Source organism: Ranitomeya variabilis, chromosome 1 (genome assembly GCF_051348905.1).
Source record: "Ranitomeya variabilis isolate aRanVar5 chromosome 1, aRanVar5.hap1, whole genome shotgun sequence".
NCBI classification, from domain to species: domain Eukaryota; kingdom Metazoa; phylum Chordata; class Amphibia; order Anura; family Dendrobatidae; genus Ranitomeya; species Ranitomeya variabilis.
This window is the reverse complement of record NC_135232.1, coordinates 43,263,698-43,277,774: the sequence shown is the minus strand read 5'-3', so window position 1 is coordinate 43,277,774 and position 14,077 is coordinate 43,263,698. Positions and strand designations below refer to the sequence as shown.

The 14,077-nt window shown below is 48.4% G+C and overlaps 1 protein-coding gene across 19 annotated transcripts in view; it reads right to left on the bottom strand.

The window, feature by feature from the left end:
- NEDD4L (NEDD4 like E3 ubiquitin protein ligase) overlaps window positions 1-14,077 on the bottom strand; it is a 291,147-nt gene that overhangs the window by 80,628 nt on the left and 196,442 nt on the right. For 2 of the 19 annotated variants that reach the window (XM_077282770.1, XM_077282794.1), the window contains exon 1: window positions 6,976-7,042. The exons of 14 other annotated variants lie outside the window; for them this stretch is intronic. The gene's annotated coding sequence lies outside the window, so the exon portion shown is untranslated. Of the gene's footprint in view, window positions 1-6,731; window positions 7,043-14,077 lie in introns of those variants that run through there. 3 more of the 19 variants (XM_077282817.1, XM_077282778.1, XM_077282761.1) reach the window with 3 other exon arrangements.

Here is a 14,077-nt window from a genome sequence, read left to right as displayed (position 1 = left end):
GGTGTACCTAATAAAGTGGCCAGTGAGTGTGTATATATATATATATATATATATATATACATATATATATATATATATATATATATATATATATATATATATATAGGGTATGCATGCATATATGTATATAAATGTGTGTGTGAAGGCATGTATGTGTGTATATGTATGTGGATGGCTATGTGTGCGGGTAGGTATGTATGGGTGCAGGTATCGGTGTGCCACAAGCTGCACTTGCAGACAGACATCATTGAAAGTGGAGGAAACATAATTCACAGTCACCAATTGTCAGTCAGAAGTAGAAAATTAGTCTTGAACTCAAATGAGCTGGTACAGAATGTAGCCAGGGCAAATATAATATACCTGCTTCCCTACCTGCTGGCACGAGGAATGTACCTACAAGTGAATGTAGACAAAAGGTGAGGACGTACATGGAGCCAATGGAAGGTATCACATGCTCATTGATCTCTACAACTCCTATGGCGAGCCATGATGGGCTCTTCAGGTGTGCTCAGTGATGAAGGGCCCCATCACCCCAGGCACGGCCAGCCATGAAGGGCCCCTCAGGCGCGCCCAGCCACGAGGGGCTCCACCAACCCAGGCGAGTCCAGCCACAAGATCCACCCCTCAAGGCACGGCCAGGCATGAAGGGCCCTCCTAGGCGTGGCCAACCACAAATCTATATCTCAATTCTATCCATAATAGTTCGTTATCAGCCACAATGCCCCCTGATGATTATAGTGGCAGTGCCCACACAAGTACCAACCACATTCATGGGTTGGATTAAGAAATGTAGTAGGTGCCGCAATCACTTATGAAAAGATCTGCGACAATAATGGTCAGTAATTGTGCAGGACACCATTCAAGGCAAAATAAAAGCACAACAAACACACAGACCGTGCCCAACAGCACCATATTATGGTGCCCTAGTCACAGTGCCAGCCCCCAGGGTCTCACGACTATGTCCCCCACACTGTGCTGACAATGGGGCTATACACCAGTACCCGATACTATGACCTGATCATTACACAGGCTGTGATTGTGCCCCCATAGCGGTACAGACCAGAGGGGTAAAATTAGCCTTTTATGCCACCATTAATTTCAGGTCCGTGGCCAGGCTCGGAAGACTTATAAATAAACTTGTCAGGAACTCCGGTATGAAAACTTTTACGTCGCTCTCTTAACACGTCCGTGGATTAATTAGGAATTCTCTGGATGAAATGTCCATTGACCTGTCCTGCCAGGACGGCTCCGGGCATCAGTCTTCCCGATGACAGGTCCCGGGCCTACCCTGGCATCACAGTGAGTATATACATGATGTATTCCCAGGCGTAGTGACCAGCGCTGCTACCCAATTATTATTATTTATTTATATAGCACCATTAATTCCATGGTGCTGTACATGAGAAGGGGTTACATCAAAAATGATCCAATGATCCCGGATCCCATCACAGAGGGGTTCCCGAAGAGAAAAGTTGGAAACTTCCAGCACTTGTTTGACCCTTCAAGTGTCACGTCTAAAAACAAGGTGGAGGTGGTCATTTATGGTGCAGAAAGCCGAACATTGCAGGAATAGCCATAGAGACTCATTGTGTTACCAACTGCAACCAGGAGACATTTATATGCAGCTCTGGAAGTGAATGGAGGAAAGTCCCAACAAAACAAGTATTGACAGCATTCTTCAGGTCCCAGATGAGGGTTTGTTCCAACTGTATCCTGTATCCAAGACCAGCTCCAAACTGCTATATCGTAGCAAAGACTGATGGTGGATGGAAGAGGCTCAGCGCTGCTGCTTGGTATTCAGCCTACAGAGGATATGGCAGACGTCCTGAAAGTGTGCAAAACCTACAAGGGCCCGGCCAGAGCGTCGCCTTAAAGAAAACTCATTGGACCGGAGCATCTTCAATGTCGGACGTTCTGGATGTGCAAGGAAGCACTCGGCCTCCTCTTCTCATGTGTGAGGGATGGGAAGTGACAACCATCTCTGATTTTACTTCAGCGGTTGTCATGCTGTAGTCCAGACCTTTACCCAAGGTGGAATTCTCAGTGTAGCCACCCCCCCAGGAAAAAGCCTAGCACAGACACTGCCGCAACCCACCAGAAAAAAGCCTAGCATAGACCCTGCTGCCACCCCCCCATAAAGGGCCTAGCATAGACCCTGTCACCACTCCCCCCAGAAAAAAGCCTAGCATAGACCCTGCCGCCACTCCCCCGATAAAGGGCCTAGCATTGACCCTGCCGCCACTCCCCCCATAAAGGGCCTAGCATAGACCCTGCCGCAACCCCCCAGAAAAAAGCCTAGCATTGACCCTGCTGCCACTCCCACCATAAAGGGCCTAGTATAGACCCTGCCGCCACTCCCCCCATAAAGGGCCTAGCATTGACCCTGCCGCCACTCCCCCCCATAAAGGGCCTAGCATAGACCCTGCCGCAACCCCCCAGAAAAAAAGCCTAGCATTGACCCTGCTGCCACTCCCCCCATAAAGGGCCTAGCATAGACCCTGCCGCAACCCCCCAGAAAAAAGCCTAGCATTGACCCTGCTGCCACTCCCACCATAAAGGGCCTAGTATAGATCCTGCCGACACTCTCCCTACCCCCCCCCAGGAAAAAGCCTAGCATAGACCCCGCCGCAACCCCCTAGAAAAAAGCCTAGCATTGACCCTGCCGCCACCCCCCATAAAGGGCCTAGTATAGACCCTGCCGCCACTCCCCCCCCCCAGGAAAAATCCTGGCATAGACCCTGCCCCCACCCCCCCATACAAGACCTAGTATAGACCCTGCCGCCGCTCCCCCCCCCCCCCCCGGGAAAAAGTCTAGCATAGACCCTGCCGCCACCCCCCCCCAAGAAAAAAACTAGCATAGACCCTGCCGCCACCCTCCCCCATAAAGGGCCTAGTATAGACCCTGCCGCCACTCCCCCCGGGAAAAAGTCTAGCATAGACCCTGCCGCCACCCCCCCAGAAAAAAGCCTAGCATAGACCCTGCCGACACTCTCCCCATAAAGCGCCTAGCATAGACCCTGTCACCACTCCCCCCATATAGGGCCTAGCATAGACCCTGCTGCCACTCCCCCCATAAAGGGCCTAGCATAGACCCTGCCACCACTCCCCCAGAAAAAAGCTTAGCATAGACCCTGCCGCCACCCCCCCAGAAAAAAGCCTAGCACAGACCCTGCCGCCACTCCCCCCATTAAGAGCCTAGTATAGACCCTGCTGCCACTGCCCCCATAAAGAACCTATTATAGACCCTGCTGCTACTCCCCCCATAAAGCACCCAGCATAGACCCTGCCGCCACTTCCCCCATATAGGGCCTAGCATAGACCCTGCCGACACTCCCCCCATAAAGCGCCTAGCACAGACCCTGCCACCACTGCCTCCATAAAGGGCCTAGCATAGACCCTGCTGACACTGCCCCCATAAAAAAAACGACCTAGAGGTTTGGCAGACAACAGTGCACGGCACACTCTGTCCTCACCGGTTACGTCTGCAGCACATTCTCCGCTCTTCAGCCCATGATACCGTCGCTCAATTTAGAACGCAGCTCGGAACGTGGAACAAACACTTCCCTGCAGTCCCATCACCGGGCGTCCAGCAACAGGCCGCACAGGTGCCAGGAGTTACAAGAAATATCACTTCCCGAGACACTTGACAGCTTCTCGGTGTTTAGAAATGTCAGGTGCCGCCGTGACTCAAGGCACTACAATGTCAAGTATCACACAAAGCTTTGAAACAAAACACGTGGTTACAATATTTTTTTAAAAAAATTTATGGAAAAAAGTAACTACAAGTTGGAAACTTTAAAAACAAACAATGAATAATGATAAAATAAAAATCAGCCATTATTTATAAAAAGGAATCCAATGATGCCGGAACACTTGTCCTCCTTGCTCCCAGGTCACCATCCAGTAGGGCACAATATTATCCCTACGTTTCATTGTGTCAAAACCAGTTTTAGTTTAAATCAGATCTGATTGGTTTGCGAGCCGTAAAAATAAAAAATTCTGATAAGGTTCAGATATCTTAAAAATAATAAAATCAGTTACACCCACCCTCGACGAATCCCATTCACAGGGCTCACGAGGTCCCCGGTTATGTCACCATCCCGGTACGGTCCTCAACACCAGAAATGGCTACAAATTCCTGCTCAGTGGAGACAAGAGAATAGATTTGCAGGACCCTGGTACAGCGGCAAAGGACGGCATCCCCGGCGTCTCTTCTGATTAGCAGGCCCACAATGATATAGAGCTGGGCTTCATAATCAGACCAGGTGCAGGGGATTCCAAAAGGTGGAAGATTGTTTACAGGGCACCAGCACTGGTGGCCACAGATTACTGACCAAGGGCCCATCAAAGTTATTCGCTCATCTCTACTGCTCATCCAATCAACAGGTTGAAAGAGATCAGCATTGCAGGCAGCAATTAGTTGAGCAGACAGGAAGGCGGGATCAGGAGGTAGGGCCAGGCTCGGCGAGGAAACAGGGCCAGGCTCGGCGAGGAAACAGGGCCAGGCTCGGCGAGGAAACAGGGCCAGGCTCGGCGAGGAAACAGGGCCAGGCTCGGCGAGGAAACAGGGCCAGGCTCGGCGAGGAAACAGGGCCAGGCTCGGCGAGGAAACAGGGCCAGGCTCGGCGAGGAAACAGGGCCAGGCTCGGCGAGGAAACAGGGCCAGGCTCGGCGAGGAAACAGGGCCAGGCTCGGCGAGGAAACAGGGCCAGGCTCGGCGAGGAAACAGGGCTAGGCTCGGCGAGGAAACAGGGCCAGGCTCGGCGAGGAAACAGGGCCAGGCTCGGCGAGGAAACAGAGCCAAGCTCAGAGAGGAAGCAGAGCCAAGCTCAGAGAGGAAGCAGAGCCAAGCTCAGAGAGGACGCAGAGCCAAGCTCAGAGAGGAAGCAGAGCCAAGCTCAGAGAGGAAGCAGAGCCAAGCTCAGAGAGGAAGCAGAGCCAAGCTCAGAGAGGAAGCAGAGCCAAGCTCAGAGAGGAAGCAGAGCCAAGCTCAGAGAGGAAGCAGAGCCAAGCTCAGAGAGGAAGCAGAGCCAAGCTCAGAGAGGAAGCAGAGCCAAGCTCAGAGAGGAAGCAGAGCCAAGCTCAGAGAGGAAGCAGAGCCAAGCTCAGAGAGGAAGCAGAGCCAAGCCCAGAGAGGAAGCAGAGCACATCAGCATTTTTCTTATGGGTTGTAAAAAGTGGAGGGCAGGAAGATCTAGGCATACTACAGAGAGTGTGCAGTCACACTTGAAACCTAGAGCTCCTGTCCACCTTTGGAGACATTTTTTTTTGCTTTTTTTTTGGGAAGTTCCATTTTCATTTTTATTCAATATATCAATTAGACACATGAAAATAAGTAACTTTGTATTATATTTTTTCAGAGAAATCTTCTTTCTTTTCAGGGACTGATCTTTCACTCTCAACATTCTCAATTCTATGGTAAAATCTGGACAGATTTTCCCCTTACTGTGATAGATGACAATTAGTGCTCATAAAGGTCTATGTAGCGGGGAGGAGGTTGGGGGGGGGGGGGATGAGCTACAGACAGAGATCCCACTTTTATCTACATAGAATAATATCAGCACTGTCATCTCAGTAACAGGAAAATATGGAAATTTCTCAATATGGAATTGAAAATTCTGAGAATGAAAGATCAGTCCAAGAGGAGACAGAAGCCGATATCTCTGATAGCATGTTACAAAGTTTTTTATTTGCGTATCTACTATATTTATAAAATAAACTTTACCCTTTAAATGCATGTATATGGGGTTAAAAATATATTTTTTTTATTACTAAAGGGTCTAGTTAAAAAATTAGCCTCGAACGGGAAAATTAAACTTTGATGTGGTTTGTGATCATAAATCGGCTCAGAGAAAGACTAATTTACAAACACTTCTGTCATTTAATCATAAATGAGCTCACTGACTGACCTTCGTTCACTCACTGCGCAGCCGACAATAGAGGCCATAGAAAGTCAACGGTGCAAAGGTTTTAATGAATCCCAATTGCAAAAATACTTTTTATCCCCAAATACATGAATTTAAGCAAAAGATGTCCCCCCCCCCACAAAAGGTAGCCAAGTCGTCATTCACTGATCGCAAGCAGAGATTGTGAATATGCCTCAGATCTCAGATTATATGATTTTTTTTTTCTAGATTTTTAATAAACCCCTCGCTTACAAAAAAAATACATTCTATGGTATAACTACATCTGTGCTTTGCAGGATAATATGGCAGGCTTAGGTGCACACGGATATAAACAAGGGTGGAGACGAGTGACAATTAGGAGCTCTGCTTCATTAATCAAACTCGGCTCTGCTACATCACGTAAACTCATCCCTATTATTAGCATTACCACCATCCGGATTTTTATTTTTTTTTTTTTCGCACTGGCAGCCATAAGATCAGATGAGCTGGCGTCTCCCTCCCTGCTGCTCAGCCATCTGCATCGTGACCGATACAAGCCGCATCTCACATACACAAAGCCAAACAAAAGCCAAGGGTAGGGGAAAAAAAAAAGAAAAAGATGAATGGAAAAAAAAAAAAGAAAAAAAAAAAGAGGGCGAGTGTGGGGGGGGTCCTATAAAATAATAATGACCCATTCCCAAAATATTACATTAAAAGCCCAATATAATAACCAAATAACGCCAAATTATTGGAAAAAATATATATATATTTTTCCTAGCCACCCAAAGCATGTGATGGAAAAAAAATGGAAGCACGGAGGCGATATAGAAAGCTGGATGGACTCACGCTGAACTCCCCGGAAACCTCGCCGGCTCCTGGAGATTTGCTTTGATACTTCAAGTCATCGGAAGAATAAGACAAAGCCGAGCGTGCTCGCTCCTCCACGCCGCCTGCCAGTACAAACTTACAATTCCCCGCCCCCCATCTCGTCTTGTTTTCTATTGCGGCTCATACAATCCTTACGTGACGCTAATTTACCAATCAATTTTCCGTGACTGGGCGCGATCCCCCTCCGGACCCCCGTCCTTACCTCTGCATTCACCTACATATCATTCTAGGAGACTGTTACCACGGTAACCGTTGTTCCATTTCCGGCTCCGTTGCCGTTGCCCCCGGCCGGTGGAGCCATCGCATACCGTTACACATCGATTACCCTCATTACTGCGCGCGGCTGCGTCAAATGTGTCACGACAGGTTCCGCATTTATCCAATGATAGGAATATAAATATCAAAATAGATATAATTAAAGGTTGGAGTTTATAGGATTGTTATGTGTCGGGTACAGGAGGGAGCGAGGAGGTGATCAGACGCCCCCACTCAGCATATATCGGCCATACCCACCACACCTAAACCAATGGAAAGTGGAGCGCCACTATCAGGAGCGGCATAGTGCCCCTAGTGAAGCCCCTGGTGAAGCCCCTCAGTGTTCCCACCAACTAGAATGCCCATTTTATGGCGTCCAGATAGCATTACGTTCCAGTGATCGCCCTCCACACAGTATGATGCCCCCATAGTGGATTAATCTACAATTTGTACAGTCTCCTCATGATGATGCCGCCACACTGCTCCTCACAAACGCGTGTAATGCTGCCAGTGTGTGTGCCCCTCATCCACAGCATGATGCCGCAACAGTGCACCTCAAACATGCTCTGTAATGTCGCCATAGTGCCCCTCACCCACAGCATAAGGACACCAGTGCCCCTCACCCACAGCATAAGGACACCAGTGCCCCTCACCCACAGCATAAGGACACCAGTGCCCCTCACCCACAGCATAAGGACACCAGTGCCCCTCACCCACAGCATAAGGACACCAGTGCCCCTCACCCACAGCATAAGGACACCAGTGCCCCTCACCCACAGCATAAGGACACCAGTGCCCCTCACCCACAGCATAAGGACACCAGTGCCCCTCACCCACAGCATAAGGACACCAGTGCCCCTCGCCCACAGCATAAGGACACCAGTGCCCCTCGCCCACAGCATAAGGACACCAGTGCCCCTCACCCACAGCATAAGGACACCAGTGCCCCTCGCCCACAGCATAAGGACACCAGTGCCCCTCGCAAACAGCATAAGGACACCAGTGCCCCTCACCCACAACATAAAGACACCAGTGCACCTCACCCACAGCATAAGGACACCAGTGCCCCTCGCCCACAGCATAAGGACACCAGTGCCCCTCGCCCACAGCATAAAGACATTAGTGCCCCTCACCCACAGCATAAGGACACCAGTGCCCATCACCCACAGCATAAGGACACCAGTGCCCCTCACCCACAGCATAAGGACACCAGTGCCCCTCACCCACAGCATAAGGACACCAGTGCCCCTCACCCACAGCATAAGGACACCAGTGCCCCTCACCCACAGCATAAGGACACCAGTGCCCCTCACCCACAGCATAAGGACACCAGTGCCCCTCACCCACAGCATAAGGACACCAGTGCCCCTCACCCACAGCATAAGGACACCAGTGCCCCTCGCCCACAGCATAAGGACACCAGTGCCCCTCGCCCACAGCATAAGGACACCAGTGCCCCTCACCCACAGCATAAGGACACCAGTGCCCATCACCCACAGCATAAGGACACCAGTGCCCCTCACCCACAGCATAAGGACACCAGTGCCCCTCACCCACAGTACAATGCAGCCAGTGCCCCTCATACACTATAAGGACACCACAGTGCCCCTCATACACTAAGGACACCACAGTGCCCCTCACCCACAGAGGGATGCCGCTACACCTCACCCACAGTGTGCCACCTCAACAGTGCTCTCACACACAGCGTTATACCACTACCGTGCCCCTCACCCACAGTATGAAGCAGCAACAATACTGTACCGCAAACTATGATGCCTCTGTATCGCCATTGTACCCTGAAAAATATCTATCTTTAAACACTGAGGCTCAGTACAGAAGGCGCCTTTTAATGATGACATTTCGCCCCCCTGCATTGAGCCTCATACAGCGGGGCAGAGGGGAAACGCGGCCTTTATGGTGGAGCAGCGAGCCTCCTCCTGACTGACAGCCTCTCTGCTGTAGGACGTCAGGCAAAGGAGCTGTCAGTCAACCAGGAGGCAGTGGCGCTGGGAGGTGCATAGAGCTGGAGTGGCAGAGGCTTCAGATCTACCATAGGTTGCCAGCCTCATTTTCATGTCAATTCAAATGCTGATTTTTCAGTAATGGGGGTGAACAGACTTGGTCCGGTAAAGGTATGGCTGGACTTATGTATAAAAGAGATACCCCCCTTATAAATTATTTTGGGGGTGAAATCTTGCTGATAGATTCCATTTAAGATCGTTGGGTTGTAGGTGTAATCCAGACATATCACCATCTCCAAAAGATGCTCTTTGCGTAGCCCCCCTCTATTAACTCAAAATGCCTTAAGCGGGTATATGTAAAGAAAAATCTAAATAGGCAACCCCTTTAATGATCATTAAAGGGGCTGTCTAATTTAAAAAATATATATATACCTCATTGGAGTATTCTAATACAGGGTGTGAGAGGGATACTTTTTTGAGTAAAGCCATTAAAAAGGGAGTACCAGTCGTGTCCTGCATTTTACAGACAACCGATTAATTTGAATTACATCTATGTAATACCACATTCCTCCTGTGGTGGCGCATTCCCCACGGATCACAGCTTACCTCTGAGGGTCCCAGTAGATGAAACACCGGGTGGCGCTAGTGAGCGCTGTAGTTAAGCCTCAATTCACCAGACAAGCCATGTGAATTAGTGAATTTACTGACACAACCAACACGTTTCTACCTCGGCTTGAGGCCTTCATCAGGCTCTATAAAAACATCCCATTATAAACCTATAATTCATACTCTTCCTGCCGGATGTCACATCACATATTAACAATGAATGATAATGACAACACACTAACATGAGACACATACCCCATTTATAAAATGCACATCGATTGATGGTGATCAATGAGTGGAACAGGCTGCCACGAGAGGTGGTGAGTTCTCCTTCAATGGAAGTCTCCAAACAGAGGCTGGACAGACATCTGTCTGGGATGATATAGTGAGTCCTACTTTGAGCAGGGGGTAGGACCAGATGACGTGGAGGTCCCTTCCAACTCTACCATTCTATGATTCTACCCCTGTTCATATATAACCAGTAAATATCATAATGTCCAGTATATCATATTCATATATCCAGTGTATCATAAGAAATAACACCTTATCACAGAGCAACGTTCGAGAACTTCTGGTCTAGAAGGGGGGGAACTCTTCTCCTCTGGAGAGTGCCAAGCCGGAGCAAGGAGACTTATAGGCCATGTAACCCTCCTCTGGGAATGTGAATATTCAAATAATCTCTTTAGAAAGGAAGTGAGCAGGAACCTGTTGAGGGTAGCAATCCTAAAAGTCAACATCGACCCTATAAGAAGCCTTGCCATTACATTTCTAAACATTAGTATGATTAGGTCCCGCAGGTGAAAAGACTGATACTTAAAAAGGGAATCTGTCAATATAATCAACGCTCGTCAGCTGTCTGTATGGGCATGCAGGTCACAGAAAGTTGAGATTCACAAGTTTAATATGTAAATGAGCTGTTAAGATCTATGGGCAGGACATAGATCTATGAGAATCTGCCTTCAGAGCTTATTTTATATGAAAGTGAGCGCTACCAGTGTGAGACATGTAGGTCAGGAGAAAAGATGGTCAGTCATTACAAGTCTCACACTGGTATTGCCTCCAATCATTTAAAATAAGCCCTGGAGGCAGATTCTCAGAGCAATCTATATCCGGCCCATAGATCTTAACAGCTAATTTACATATTAAGAAAATCATGGATTTTGCTACAATACGACATCGGATTGCAGATATCAAGGTATTATTTTATTCAGCCTCCTATGACCTGCATGCCCATATAGACGGCTGAGGAGGGTTGATCCTACTGACAGCTTCCCTTTTTGAACACATCCAGGTCCTAGTGCTCATTTTGCATATTAAAATTCCCAAAGGAGTGCTGCATGGCCTATAAGTCTCCTTGCACTGGCTTGGCACTCTCCACAAAGAGAAACGTTCGCTCTTAGACAAGACATTCTTTGATGTTGCTCTATGAAAAGGTGTTTCTTATGATGCATACTGGTTATATATGAACAGGGATCTATCGATTGGCCATTTATAAATGGGGTTCTCTCTCTATCATGTGTAAGTGTGTTGTCATTATCATAGATAAAACATGATGTGACATCCAGCATGTACTTTCATAGCATGTTGTCGTAGACCTGATGAAGACCTCAAGCCTAGGTAGAAACGTGTTGCTCGTGTTAATTAAGTCCATATGCTGGAGAATTGAGGTTCTTATGCCATTCAGCTCACGCTCACTAGTGCCGCCCGTAGTTTCCTCTGTAAATCTCTACAGTTCCTGTATCTCGTTGTTACTACCCTGGAGGACGATCGGGTCCTGGGATTTGGCAGCAGAACTGCCTGCAGCCCAACTGCCTGAGGTGAGCAGTAAACTGTCCTCTACTTTTTATTTACTTCTGTGGTACCAGACTAAAAAGCGTGGTTTGTTTGTTTTTTCTAAAGCAAAGGAACATGTCACGTAGGAAATCTTAACTTGAGAATGACCAGAACTGAAAACTCCTTTAAATATGAAGTTCTGAACAATTCTAAAAAACTTTTCTTTAATATATCAGGTCCCCTTCAGTGTATCTAGAGAAGGGTTCACTACTGAATGCTGCAGAACATGGAATGAACCATTACGTTCTTTGTGGGCTGAGTTAGCACGCTCTGAAGAAGACGGCAGTCTCGGCATCTCCTATGTGATGTATAGACAGCAGTCTCGGCGTCTCCTATGTGATGTATGGACAGCAGTCTGGGCATCTCCTATGTGATGTATAGACAGCAGTCTCAGCATCTCCTATGTGATGTACAGACAGCAGTCTCGGCGTCTCCCATGTGATGTATATACAGCAGTCTCGGCGTGTCCTATGTGATGTATAGACAGTAGTGATGAACAAGTGTACTCGTTGCTCGGGTTTTCCCGAGCACGCTCGGGTGGTCTTCGAGTATTTGTAACTGCTCGGAGATTAAGTTTATCGCCTCAGCAGCATGATTTGCGGCTACTAGATAGCTTGAACACATGTGGTGATTCCCTAACAACCAGGCAACCCCCACATGTACTCAGGCTGGGTAGTAGCTGTAAATCATTCAGCTGCAGCAATGAAAACAAAATCTCCAAACACTAACAAATACTCGGAGACCACCCGAGCGTGCTTGGGAAAACCCGAGCAACGAGTATACTCGCTCATCACTAATAGACAGCAGTCTCGGCGTGTCCTATGTGATGTATAAACAGCAGTCTCGGCGTGTCCTGTGTGATGCACAGACCGCAGTCTCAGCGTCTCCTATGTGATGTATAGGCAGCAGTCTCTGCGTGTCCTATGTGATGATTATACAGCAGTCTCGGCGTCTCCTACGTGATGTATATACAGCAGTCTCGGCGTCTCCTATGTGATGATTATACAGCAGTCTCGGCGTCTCCTATGTAATGTATACTGCAGACGTCTTGAGTTCTATAAACAATTAATTTTCCACTGTGAGGAGACCTGCAGTGTAATATACATCTATGTTTTGAACAATTTACTGCTGCGAATTCTTTACAAAAGTTATTGCAGAGTAGACTGCGCTCCAGACCAATGTAAACCAGGAAAATCCGTTACGACTAGCAACATCATCATTACCACCTAACATCACTAAAGAGAAGCCGCTCCAGCCATCACATAAGGGGGAGTTGATTGATGAAGTATAGCAGGATCATTCTTTAGGCTGATCGTTTTGTACGGCCAGCGAATGAGAATATCATTATCCAAATGGCTACATACGAGAAGCAGCGATCTGCATGAGATAGAAGACGTGACAGAAATGTCCTCTTTACATAAGCAGTACAGTCACACAATAGGACGCCGCAGAAGAGGAGCGATCGCCTCTGCTTTGTGAAGGCCTTTCTTTTGATAGCGGCACGTTGGAGAGGAGGCCCTTGCGTCACCTAGCAACGGGACCTGTACTTGTGTCTGTGAAGGGGACGCGGAGGAGGCGAGCGCACATTACGCATTTCCACAAGGGGATAACGAAGGAAAGTCATTCAGTTAATTCTTTGATTACAGCCGTGTGTCATTATAGTCCATGAACGACCATGGGGGTAAAATCGGCAGTGGAGGCGCCAATGTTACCGTACCAGTATATATACAAAGCAGAGGGATGTATACGAAAACCATATCTTCGAAATGAGAAAACAAAAGGGGCACAGAAAGTGAAGTGTTTTTTTTGTGCAAACTGGTGCCCCCACCCTCACTAGACAGCACCCTCCACCTACCACTCACTAGACGGGCACCCCCCTCCGCCTCCCACTCACTAGACGGGTGTCCCCTCCGCCTACCACTCACTAGACAGGTGCCCCCTCCGCCTCCCACTCACTAGACGGGTGCCCCCTCCGCCTCCCACTCACTAGACGGGTGCCCCCTCCGCCTCCCACTCACTAGACGGGTGCCCCCTCCGCCTCCCACTCACTAGACGGGTGCCCCCTCCGCCTCCCACTCACTAGACGGGTGCCCCCTCCGCCTCCCACTCACTGGATGGGTTCCCCCTCCTCCCACGCTCAGGAAGGGTATGCCCTCCCCACACACTATTCACTAAACTGGGTGAACTCCCTGTTCCTCCTCACTGTGCAGCCACATAAGGAGGGGTTTGCATAGGGCGGTGGTCCCACACACACAGTACCGTCCAATTCAAAATCTATGGGACTAAAATAAATAGCTGGAAAAGTGCGGTGTCAGTCAGTTCCAAACTTTCAGTGGAGCAACACTGTGCGAGCTAGCGGCACCACACCCTGGTCACCAATGGGTGCCCGAGTCCTGAGCAAGGTGGTGGATTTATTGTTAAGTGCTAATTTTTGTAGTGTTTACCAAGATGGCGTGGGCAAGAGGATAATGATGCAGAGCATTCAAAAGACCTGCCCCAGAGCTTCCGGAGAGCCAACATATCCTTATCTCTGGAACTGTAAGGCAAATTAAAAAAAAAATAAATAAATACTTGGAATAAGATGAGAGCAAAAGTTGTTCATTCTAATGAGAAAGAAGTTGAATAAGTCTATGAGGTATGAGTTGGGAA